The sequence below is a fragment of the Ochotona princeps genome, chromosome 1, assembly GCF_030435755.1.
Source record: "Ochotona princeps isolate mOchPri1 chromosome 1, mOchPri1.hap1, whole genome shotgun sequence".
In the NCBI taxonomy this organism is placed as follows: Eukaryota; Metazoa; Chordata; class Mammalia; order Lagomorpha; family Ochotonidae; genus Ochotona; species Ochotona princeps.
In genome coordinates this window covers 60,975,023-60,987,796 of record NC_080832.1, presented here as the reverse complement: position 1 = coordinate 60,987,796, position 12,774 = coordinate 60,975,023, and the positions used below count along the sequence as shown (strand labels likewise).

The 12,774-nt window shown below is 39.8% G+C and overlaps 1 pseudogene; it reads right to left on the bottom strand.

Moving 5' to 3' along the window:
- LOC131481261 (uncharacterized) overlaps nucleotides 1-12,774 on the bottom strand; it is a 47,183-nt pseudogene that overhangs the window by 17,790 nt on the left and 16,619 nt on the right.

The window sequence follows — 12,774 nt, the reverse complement described above, 5'->3', positions numbered from 1 at the left end:
GATCACAAGCAAAGCAATTTTAAGAAGCAGTCACAATATAAAATAGCAGTTCCCTGTCACTTCCACAAGTTTTACTTTCTTCAGAAGTCGCCTTAAAATCCTTAGATGCTTCATCAAAATTCTCCCAAGATCATTTCATCATCATCCTCTCCACTAACAAGTGGTGCTTTTTCCATCTGCAGATTGTTTGGGTAGAGTTTCAGCCACTCTCCTCAAACTGGTCCTCTCTGTTCCAAGCTGGTTTAAGATGCTGGGGAGCACTTCTGTTAGCTGCTTTTTCTCAGCATGACCTGTAATGGCCAAAGTGTTTGCAGCCAGAGAAGCCTGAATGGTAGCGTTAAAGTGAATCACTGTTCCTTGATTTGTAAAAATACTCACTTCTTCAATACCAGAGATAACTGTTTACCCTTGTTTCTTAAGGAGAACTGAGTGATTTTTTTGTTTGATCGTCATCTGCTGCTGCTGTTCCATGAAACCCCTCCTTTCAATGTGCAGCTCCTTTCCTGGTGACATGCACGTGTGCCTGCAGTTTGGCAAGTTTTTCCTGGTTTATTATCTCATCAGAGAAGAAATGGGTCTGGGAGAGGGACTGGTGTTGGCACTCAGGGGTCTCTGTCAGCTGACATAAAGTGCACGCAAGTGGGGATTTGTAAGATGGCAGCTAGAGTGAAGAGTGTTTCTTAGGAAGGAAGGTTTAGTTTGGCTTAGTGTTGATAAGGTTCAAAGTCAGATTTATCTGGTGTCTGATGAGGAAAGACCATATGTGGAGGTAAGATCATATAGTATCCTGGGAAGCAGAGAGAAAAGCCAAGCCGAACTCAGCCTCTATAACCATGCCTGAATGAAACATATATTACCTCCACTCGCCTTCCACCATTTTTTGGGGGGGTTTCAGTGGGTTTTTATCAAGATAAATGAACAAAATATCAAGATTCTGCCAGTCATTTTTTTTTAAGATTTTATTATTATTGGAAAGCCGGATATACAGAGAGGAGGAGAGACAGAGAGGAAGATCTTCCATCCGATGATTCACTCCCCAAGTGAGCCACAACGGTCCGGTGCGCGCCAATCCGATGCCGGGACCAGGAACCTCTTCCGGGTCTCCCACGCGGGTGCAGGGTCCCAAAGCTTTGGGCCATCCTCGACTGCTTTCCCAGGCCACAAGCAGGGAGCTGGATGGGAAGTGGAGCTGCCGGGATTAGAACCGGCGCCCATATGGGATCCCGGGGCTTTCAAGGCAAGGACTTTAGCCGCTAGACCACGCCGCCGGGCCCCCAGTCATTTTTTTCTGAATCTGGTAGCCTCAGTAGACTTTGGTCTATAAATGTACATGCAGCATAACACATACCAACAAAAATAGAGACCCACTGGAACATTTGCCAATGAATGGAAAATCAATTATTTCTTCAAATGTTTTCAAAGTTTTGAGTTCTCACTGCTTACTTCTCAGCAGAAAAGGTCCCTTGTAGCTAGGACATTAGGAATTTCTCCCAGTTTTACCAAACAACAACAACAAAAGCAATTCCAAGGGCAATTTCCCACTGACATAGATCTTCTCCAGTTCCTACTTTTTGGATACCATAATCAGATCACACCTCAATGTCTTAATCCAATCATCATTAACACAAGAGTTTGGGGAGCCAATTCTTTTGAGGAACTAAGCTATTACTCACACCATAACAGTATCCTTCCTGCAGAAGAAAACGTTTCCCTCATTCCACTTGTCGCAATTGGCTATGGATTTTGTCAGATGCCTCTTCATCAATGAATGTTTTCACACTAGTTTTTTGCCTTAGCTTTTTGCTATTGTGGATTGTACTAGTTGATTTTCAGCCACACATGTCTGTGATAAATTCCACTTGGTTGTGTTGCATACTTTGTTAATATTTGTTAATATTTTGTTAAATTTTGCATTTATGTTGATGAGAGATGCTGATTTGTAGTTTTCCTTTCTTGTAATATGTTTATCTGCTTGTAACAGAAGGACAATGGTGAACTTGCCAGATGAAGTAGGAATTATCTCCTCTGTTTCTATTCTGGAAGAGACTGTAGAGAATTGCTATTTTTTTTCTTTAAATGGTAGAATTTAGGAATGAATCCATCTTCATAATGGATCTGAGAAAACATTGATTTTCAATTTCTTCAGCATTTTTCTTGTGACCATGAGAGTGATGACATTCATATTCTTAACTTCACAGAGCCAAAAAACAAGTTCTAGTAAAAACATTTTAAATACTTGAAATGGAGGGAGGGAAGGAAGGAGAGAGAGAAAGAGAGAGAGAGAGAGAGAGAGAGAGAAAGAGAGAGAGAGAGAGAGAACGAGCTGTCCCATCCAGTTGTTCCACAAATGCTTGAAACAGCTGGATCTGGGCAAGGGCAAAGTTAGGAACGAGGAACTTAATTCAGAACCCCCACATAGGTGACAGAGACTCAGGTATTTGAACCATCATCACTGTCTCAGCATCTATATTAGCAGGAAGCTGGAGCCAGGAGCTAGTGCTAGGGTCTTAATCCAGGTATCGCAATGTTGGACGCAGGTGTCCTAACTGCTGTCTTAGTTACTAGGCTAGAGAAATACTAATTTGTATAGATGCAAAACATGCTTTCTGGAGAGGACTTTTTCACGCTGTTCTTCTTTATGCTTTCAGCTTCTATATTAAGTTATTGAAAATTCTGCTAGTTAAAACCTGCTTCTATCCACTGGAAAAATAGTGCATTTATAATCAATGAAATTTATTTAATTTCATGCATGTCATGAAATTTTGATGCTTAGCATTTAAATTGCCTTTTAACTTTCATTGAATTTATTGTTTATCAATTTTAGTAATTTTCTCAAAAAATAGCTATGCTTTGTGAGAAAACCATTTGTGAAAGAAAATCTGCCTTGCAAAAGTTTGGTATAAAGTTGTATTTTGTAAAAAATTTGCTTAAGTACAACTGTATATTATGATTCCTGCCTCCTTAAATGCTTAATTATGTCATTCTTTTGTTTAGTGGTAAACCTGCAGCTTTGGTTCCACAAATCCCATCTATAGAAACATTTTCAGTGCCTCTCAGTAAAATTTGGCAGATAATAATGTTGATATTTTCATAAAGATGAAATTATTTAAAATAATTCTGTGATTTTTTTTACTAAATATCATTTTTTAAATGACAGTAATAACATGGTGGCTACTGGGAGGGAGGCTTGGTGGGGCTTTTCCGTTTGTTTCTCCCAGACCCCAGATACAGGGAAAAAAATTATATTAGTGTGAAAAAAATGGTATTACCCACTTTCCTATAGCCCTTGACCCTTTGTACCCTAAGTAACTAGGTAAGATTATTAAAAAAATGAAAATGAAATAAAAACAATGATTAGAAAAAAATGGTGGCTACTTAAGGAATTTTTTTCTTATTTGACAGAGTAAAACTATTGAGCAGTGGTTTTCTATTGCTTTGCTTATTGATTTGTTTGTTTTTGGCATTGAAACCCATGGAAACTACAAGTATGAAATGGAAAAGAGTATTTTTGATTCCAAAATTACCAGTTGCAAAAGAAAACTTCATTATCGTCTTAAAGGACTGTCTTGCTGCTTTGATGCACTTGATCCAATGATCTTGAAAAATCTAGGGGCAATTTTTTGTTACGGAGTAGAAACTCTTTGCAAAGACGAGAATTAGACTCTCACAGGATAGAGGACATGAGCTAATGTATTTTGAACTTAAGCTCTTGCCTAGACTGATGGTGACCCCAGATACAGCTGGTAACACACTCATGATTGATTGATGCAACAGAAACAGAAAAATGAACTGAAAGGTGCAGCCCAAGATTCCCTAGTGTGGTGGGATGGAAACTGTGTAGAAGAAAAGGCAAGTTATTGGTGTTTGAGTGATAGCCAGTAAGAGAAACCACCACTTTGCAAGCAAAGTTCAGTTCCAAACTGGCCTCAGACCTGGCTGGATAAATTTCTTCCATGTGATACTTCCTTGCGTGGATGGCTCAGGGGCTTCAGTAGCAACAACAGGATTAGCACTTCTGACCGGATCATCCATAGAGGGCAGTCTCCTGCAGCTGATTCATTTTCCTCCCAACAAATTCCTCCTGGGAGATGGTAGGTGAGTGAATGAGTCAGAGAACTGTAGAAACATTTGATCAATAAGAAATTGCTCAGGCTTTTAACATCTGCTTTCTGAAAAAGGACTTTGTAAGCATTGTACACCTGTTCATTTATTTCTTTGTTTAGTTTTGTGGCTCTTTGGCTTCTCTGCAACGGACAGGCATCTTTTAATTATTAAACTAATTATTTAACTAATTAATTAGAGAAGTAAATATTATTTCACTTTGATTCAAGTTCTAATATTCTCCAAACTCCAAACCCACTTATGATTCAGCCTAACATTGATACAACTATAGGTTTTTCTTCTCTGTTCAGAAGCTTTTTCCATTGGTCAACTATTTACTGTTACCAATTCTTGGCAAAATGAAATTCAGCTAACTACATCAAGCAAATACAATCTTGTCTGTGAAGTTCTGGTGTTACTCCCAGAATGGAGCTAATTTTGAGCCTTGCCATGCTGTTAGGTAAATGCTCTCCTAACAAAAGAGAAAGCAGAAAGTGGCCCTTGATGTCATTCCATTTGCCTTTGATTACCCTAAGAAGTTACTATTACAGGGACACTTTTCTTCAGCTCCTTCACTTGGTTCTTTCTGTGGCAAGGCAGGTGACTTACCTTACTGGTGAGTCTAGGAAAGAAATTCAATTTCTTCTAATCAGATTTTCTAGACTAAAAACTGCTGGCCTGCCTAAAGGGCATTCGGAAAGATTATTATGTAGAATTTTCTCTTAAAGGGCTCCTGTGGTTCCCAGTTCAACCAGTAATGGAATGGCTAAGAATATATATATATATATATATATATATATATATATATATATATATATATATATATGTTTTATTTTTATTTTTGACAATCTTTACATAGTTAATTAGGGCACAAAGGTTCAAGGACAACAGGAAGTTGGGCAAGACTACTATTTCCACATTGTTTTTTCCTATATCTGGGGTAAAGGGGGAGGTAAAGGGAGAAGCCCCACCCAGTCTCCCACCCATCCCAGGTCCCTGATGTGGGGCATGCTCGGAGGGTCTTGCTCAAGTGATTTTGATAGTTCAACAGTTATGAATTGCTGCCAATCTCGCCATTTCCAGCACGATGAGGTCGCTGCAGAATGCTCTGATTGACATAGTCCATCATAGAGTCTCCCTCTGCCCTGTTTTTCACTGCCGATATGGCCGGGGTAGCTGATTGATTTGTTCTGTCTTCTGTCTTTTCATGGTTAGGGTTCTGAGTCCGGAAGTTCAATTGGGGGGATCCCTAAAGAAACTTTGTCTGAGGTGTTCCCAGACCAGGTTCTTGTGTGTACTAATAAGCACAGGGCCCGGCACAGACCATTGCCCAAATCAGCTGGTGGTTGCACTTGCTGGTTTGGTTCTGTTTTCAGTCCCAGCTTCCACTGGAACCAATGGGTGTTGCAGTTTAGCCCAATTCTGCCCAGCACATACTTGACCCTCACATCAACCAGTGGCAGCTGCAGCCTAGTCAAAACGACCCACAATAACCCCAACCAGGCCCGCCATCTTACCCTGGTTCGTTTGCTTGCCAGTATGTGCAACAGACTAGTCCAGTCTGTCCCACATCCCATTCAGCTCTCATACATGTCAATGGGCATTGAAGCCTAATTGAACCTAACCAGCTCCATTATCCAGCCTATAAACATGCAGTTGGTTGCCTTTCTGTCTAGCCACCCTAGCCCCTGTCCTAGTTTTCGTGCCCTCCAGTGGGAGTGGTAACCCAAGAGGGAGGGGCCCAATATTTCCCTTCTAGGCCACTCCCACTTCCAGATTGTGCACTCTCCAGGTGGTTCTGCAGTTTAACTTAACAGATTTAGCATCCAGTACCAGCTTCTGCCAGCTGATGCTGTGGCAAAGCCCAACCAACCCTCACCCACTCTAATCTATGCTTGTAGCAGTAGGAACAATCAGCCCAGCCTGCCTTTCCCTGATTTAACTCACATGAGGCCCACAGGTGTTGTAACCCTGCCTAGGTCTGATCTGCCCCCATCCCAGCTCATGTTCTCCAGTGGGAGTAGCTGTCCAGTAGGGGAGCACCCTGCCATTCCCCCTGCCGGCTCCGCCCCCTCCCTCCCTAAGAATATATATTTTTAGAGATTTATTTGAAAGGCAGAGCTTGAGTTGGAGGCAGGGAGGGAGGGAGGAGAAAAGGGTGGGAGGGAAAAAGAGAAAGAAGCTTTAGTTCATTGGGTCACTGTCTAGGATTGACTTAATGGCCAAGGCTTAGCCAGGGGGAAGACAGATCTAGGAGCTTCATCTGAATCTCCCATGTAGATCAAAGGAGCCCAAACACTTGGGCCATGTCTGCTGCTTTTCTCAGCCATTAGCAGGGAGCTGGTTTGGAACATGAACCAGCATCCATATGGGATGCTGGTATTGTTGCTGGTGGCTTTACCTGCTGAGCCAAAACACCAGACCTGATAATATTTCTGAAAATGACGTAAGGATGTCCCTGGAAGTAACAGATTTAAAGTCATAATCTTTAACTGGATTTACCTGAAATAAGGTTGACATTTTGATTCTACCTTTTTCTGTTTCTTGCTTCTTGCTTGTCTATCAGTTACAAATTTAACAAAGAAGTGTTATTTAATTTGGCCAGATCCTTCTATTAGTGTTCCCAGTATGTGTAGATTATACCTTTTACAATTACTGTCCTATCTTCATTATATTTTTCTCTTTATGTTTCAGTTTAGATAGTCCTCATTCATGTGACTTCATGTGTTCTTTCCATGGCCATGTTCAGTCTACCAATGAACTCAATCAAATCATTCTGCATTTCTGTTTTAGTGTTTTTTATTTTGAGAATTTATTTTTGAAATATACTCTTAGAATTCCCAGCTCTCTGCTTGTTTTTTTTTATCTGTTCTTGCATACTATATACTTTTCCCATCAGAAACTGAGTGTATTAATTGCAGTTATTTTAAATTGCTGGTCTGATAATTCTGCTATATCTGAATCTGGTTCTGATTCTTGCTTTGTCTCTTTAGAATTGTACTTTTTCTTTACTTCTCTTTTTTTTTCTTTGCATTTTACTGAGGCTTGTTATTAACTGCGGAAAACTGGACTTCATGATAGTGGTTGAGGTGAGTAGGCCTTTTGTGTGAGCATTTACACATATCTGACAAGGAATTTGTCTGTGTTTATTGTTTGTGTTAGTTGATGACAGGTCTCAATGTCCTCTAGAGTAGTTACTTTTGTGTTTTGTCTTTGGATTTCCCAAAGGAATCCTTAAACAGGATTTGAGCCTTACAGTTTTGTCAGCTGCAATCTACTATTATTACATAGGAACCCAACTGTTGTGGTAGTAAGGATGGAGGAGAGGGAAAACAGCCTGTATTTCCTCCATTAGGTCTCTGATGGGCATGTGCTTCTGGGCTGTGTCTACTTCCTCCTGTCAGCTGTAGGTGAGACAGAAAGGCAGCAAGGGGCTGGAATGGGCTAATACCTCCTTCCTCAAATTTCATAGGACTCTGGGGAATTTTTTTTTAACCTTGCTAAATATTGTAGAGAATATTCTGAGTTTATTTTTAGATGCCTACTCTTCCCGGGGATAGGGAATAGGGCTGAAAATGGTAACTTTTCTCTTCCACCTGGAGTTTTCTATTTTTTATCTGGAGACCTTGACAGGGCTTCTGCTTCAGATAAACTGGTTTCTACTCTCTATATTCCTCTGTCTCTTCAGTTTTTAAGGTGGTGTTTTACCTGTGGTTTCAGTTCTTTGGGAGATTGAAGAAAAGAAGCTGATTTTTAGTGTTATAAGGAAAGAGAGATGACTTTCATGCTTTTCATACATTTGAGTGGACACCAGGAAACTTGGTATATCTATAAAATGCCTCACAGTACCATTTTCTCTGTGTTGAAGTACGACAGGCAAGCCATTGATTTTGACTTTCTTTCTTTCTTCCTTTCTCTCTTTCTTTCTTTCTTTCTTTCTTTCTTTCTTTCTTTCTTTCTCTCTCTCTCTCTCTCTCTCTCTCTCTCTCTTTTCCTTCCTTCTTTCCTTCCTTCCTTCCTTCCTTCCTTGCTGGAATTAGTCATTGGATACCTGATTATGAACCAGAAATAATCTTTCCTCTGCTTTTCAAAAACATTGTACTACATTAATACTTTTTAAAATTCTGAAGACATTATGATTCCCTTTTTCTTTTCTTGTCAGTTTGAAATCTATTGGTGGTTTCCTTTACCTCTGTTTTAAAAATTCAAGATGGGATACCTTGGTGTAAGTATTTATTTATTTATTTATTTATTTATTTATTTGTTGTACTGGGCACTCAGAGATTCTCTTCTATCTGGAAACCCAAGTACTTCAATGCTGAGAAACGTGCATTTTTAAATAACTATTTTTATTTTTATTTTAATTTGTAAGAGATTTTCATATTTACTGATGTGTTTTTATTTTAACAGCTTCTTCTTGGTTAAACTATGTGCAATTTCCACTACTATTAAGTATGATATTGTAGGGATTTTGGATTTTTTTAGTAGCTGTTTTCTTCTTTTTCTTGTATCGCCATTGTCTCTTTTTTTGGTTCGTTTGTTTCTTTGCTGCTAATTTATGCTGGTCTACTTTGCATGTTGAAAGAGTTTCTCACACCTTAAGTATTCATTGAAACTAAGCAGCTTGACTGAATCTCTGTGTACTTGGCTTGAGTTAAGTAGGCCCATCAAAAGTGATTATGAAGTGACTGACATTTTCAGAGAAATATAAAATATTAGAGCTCTTGTTTTTTTGTTGTTTTGAAATATGATTAAACTTATTTTATTCATATGTCATAATCTTTTTGGGCCTTAGCAGGTAATCACCTTTCAAAGAAAAGCACAACAGATGATTTGGTTGTGTGCCAAACTTTTTTGCATCCTCACAGTAGACTGTTAGTGCCCACCCTGTATCCATGCACTACTCTAATTTTTGAATATTTTTTTTTAGTTGGGTGAAATGATGTGACTTGGTATTGGCAACCTGGTTGTAGGTTGATTTGTACATAGGAACCTCATTTGTCCTTTATATCTTTATTGTTCTCAGATGCCACATGTTCTAGATGTTCTATGATGTAAGGAAAGACAATCCTACCTGCTTAACACTGATGAAATCAGAAATATACTTTTTAAAGCGTCCTTTAGGGCCCAGAGTGATGGTTCAGTGGCTAAATCCTCACCTTGTATGTGCTGGGATCCCATGTAGGCATGGTTTTGTGTCCTGGTTGCTCCACTTCCCATCCAGCTCCCTACTTGAGGCCTGGGAAAGCAGTCGAGGATGGTTCAAAGCCTTGGAGCCCTGTGCTTACATTGGAGACCTGGAAGGAACTCCTGGTTCCTGGCTTTGGATTGGCTCAGTTCCAGCTGTTGCAGCCACTTGGGGAGTAAACCAGTGGAAGGAAGATCTTTCTCCTTATATCTCCTGATATGCCTTTCCAATAAAAATAAATAAATCTTAAAAAAATAAAGTGTTCCTTGATTATTGCACCAAGGCCTATACTTTCTTTACAAAACCAGGCCGATTTCTACAGAAGGTAAATTAGTTCTCAACGTGGCAAAACATGCTTGACTGTCAGCATTGACAGTGAGCAGGAAGGAGGTGGCAAGTTAATTAGGGGCGTATGATCACTTTCATCCTCTCTTCTGTGCAGTGTCATGCTGTTTTCCTGTTGTTCTCCATTGCTGGACTTCACTGTGCGTCCTGTGACTCTTCCCTTTGTCATCCTTCTCTGTAGACACTTATGTGCAGCAGCATCCTTCCATACCAGTCATAACTTTTCTGCTTGTTTTCCATTTCCATGTCTTAAAAAGCATTTTTCACTTGTCCTTGTCCTCTCTTCAGTTTCCCATTGTCCTTGTGTATTTACATTTAAAAAAGCCTCTTTCCCAAAATTCACTTCTGAATTAGGAGAGAGTGCCTGTAAGGATATGTGCAGCATTAAACTTAATTAGCTGGGCGTTTTGCTTTGATTTTTAGTATTTGGTTCCCATTTACAGTTTCAGATGAGAATTCTTGCTCTAGATGTCCTGTTTCTAGTGCTCTTATAAGTTGCCTATTGGTGACTCTTGGGAGAGCTTGTAGATCTTGGACAAATTTTGTTTTACTGCAAAAAAATCTGTCCTGGTGAAGGTGATAGCCCTGCCTATGAACCCTTTACCATCCAACATCTACCTATTCATTCACCTAACTATAGTACTTGAGTTCCTGCTCTTCTTCCCCTCTTTCTGGCCCTGTTCTACATAGGCCTTGCCATACCAGACCCCACACCCATGCTATTCCCTCCATATAGCATGTTCTCCACTTCACTTACCTGGTGAGCTTTAGCAGCTTGGCAGGACTCAGGTGGAACCACTGGTTTTCAATCTTGGCTGACACCTTTTCTCTTCTTGCTCTCAGGCTTTCAGACTTCTCAGGGAGTTTTGGGAAGAAGCAATAATGCCTTTCCTAGAAGTCATCTGCTCTCAGCTGACATGTGCCTCTCAGGAACCAACATCTCTGTGCTTCAGTTTAAAACCTATTTCTGCTTCACCAGAGCCTCTCATTCACATATATTTGTTTTCTAGCCTGGGCCACATTTTCCTTTAGTTTTGGAGGGGGAACATTGTTTTCTGGACCCTATCAAACAATGTTTTCACAGTGAGGAAAAATAAAAGAGCAGCTTGATCTCTAACAGAAGAGGCAAAGTGGAACACTGGGCCAGTTGGCTGGGCTTTGTGCATGGTGAGCATTATCCATTTTTCTACTAGAGCAGAGGTCAGTGGATGGCACATTCCTCCAGAGCAAGCACTCCAAATGAGTGCTCCCGGACCATTGTCTCAGCAGGATGCTAATGGCTTCAGCACACTGGCTAGAGCATCATCTTTGCTTTTAGAGAGCAGTTGCTGATCACTCAAGCCAGAGGGGCTTAACAGCACAGATCTAAAATACAGCTTGTTCCAGGGCTGAGCTATGGTGAAAAAACAGTTTGGTGTCTGTCTTTCCTTGTATGTACCTCAGACTCACACAATGCTGGGTGGATGGCAAAGAAAATCGAATTATTTTCTATATTTAAAAATTCCAGATTTATTCTCTCTCGTTCACTTGCTGATTCTCTCTCTTCCTCACTATTTGTCTTTATTGCCACAGGTCTATTTGTACAAATAACACAGTTGGACATCATCCTTTGCAGATGGAAGGCCAGGGGTCCCATTAGTCCTTCCATCTTCACAGTGGCAAATAGTGAGGCTTTTACCATGGAGCCTTCATGAGGGCCTGGAAACCTTTAGGAACCTGAGGCAAAAATGCAGTTGAAGCAGCAGTTACATCTGGTGCTTTGGCCTTGTTTTGAAATTGAAGCCTTTGGGAATGTAGGTAGGAATATGTTTCCTAAGCCTGATGGATATTGTAGGCAAGTTGTCTGAGCTTGTGGCCAACACCTTTTAAAATCATGATCTTAACCTCCTGGTGCTTTATGAAAGTTTTGGTAGCTTCTGCCCTCTCCTTAAGAGATTCATAACTTTGTGATCAATATTTGCTTGATAGCATTTATTGGCCATTTTCAAGACTGGCAGGCCTGTTGGACTTGGTCATATCTGCTGCATAACCTGTGACTCTGAAGCACCTGGGAGCAAAGAAAAAGCTCTATTTATTTTGAAGGAAGGAAAACTTTTTCAAAAGGAGAGGATAACCAAAGCAGATTTCACAAACTCGGATGCTTTTTCTATGACCATCATGTAACTTATGGAAGAAAGGGTCCAAAGAGTAGTTCGTACTACAAGGAATGAGCTCTAGGAAAATGAGTGATTGCGTGTCCAACCTTGGAGGCATTCAGACGTTAAAGAATACCCTGTGGGCTATTGGCCACAGTCTGATAGTTTTGAATTTTCAAATCAAGAGAATGCTGTCAAATTAGGCATGGAATTATAAGAAAATTTTGCAGTCTGATTAAAAACAAAAACCTTCGGGTTTCCTCAAATCTTCTAAGCCAGAATCTTCAGAAAAAGTTTTGGTAAGCTATCTATCTATCTATCTTTCTATCTACCTATCTTTCATCAATGCAATATCATTTATTTGTTTACTATCAGATGATATTTATGATTAGAAAATTCTAGAACACTCCAAAATAAGACATATAGCTTACACCTCATTAATCAAGTATAGTTGTATCCCACTGGGGAAGGGTAGATCCAGAATGGTTGGCTTACTTGGGAGGCATGTGAGGAACATGACAGATCCAGAAAGATATCCAGAGTTGGAACTGGAGGATGTCATTGATGGCTTGAAGGTAAACCGTGACTAACATTCTGCGTACGAGCCAGTGGCTTACAGAGATTTTCTACAAGCCCAGGTTCTGATTTAAGATGTTTGAATCCTGATGAATGAGACTTTAAATGTATTTTGTTTCTACAGAAAATACGTGGAATGGGTTTTCTGCTGGTGACATTATTGCCTTTTTGATGCCTTGATTGTTACAAGGTTTACTTGCTAAATGAAAGATTGAGAGCTTATCTATTTTTTACTTTTAATTTGTAAAGGTCTGTGACAATAGATCACTTGAGCTGCTAACTTTAGAAGGTAACATAAAATTCCATCATGAAAAATCAATACTTTTCTCTGTGTCTTATTGAAATGTCATGCTGGTTTTAACACAAAGATTAAAAATGCCTCTACTACAACTTGAAATATCAAACATAAAATAATTATCAAATTATTGT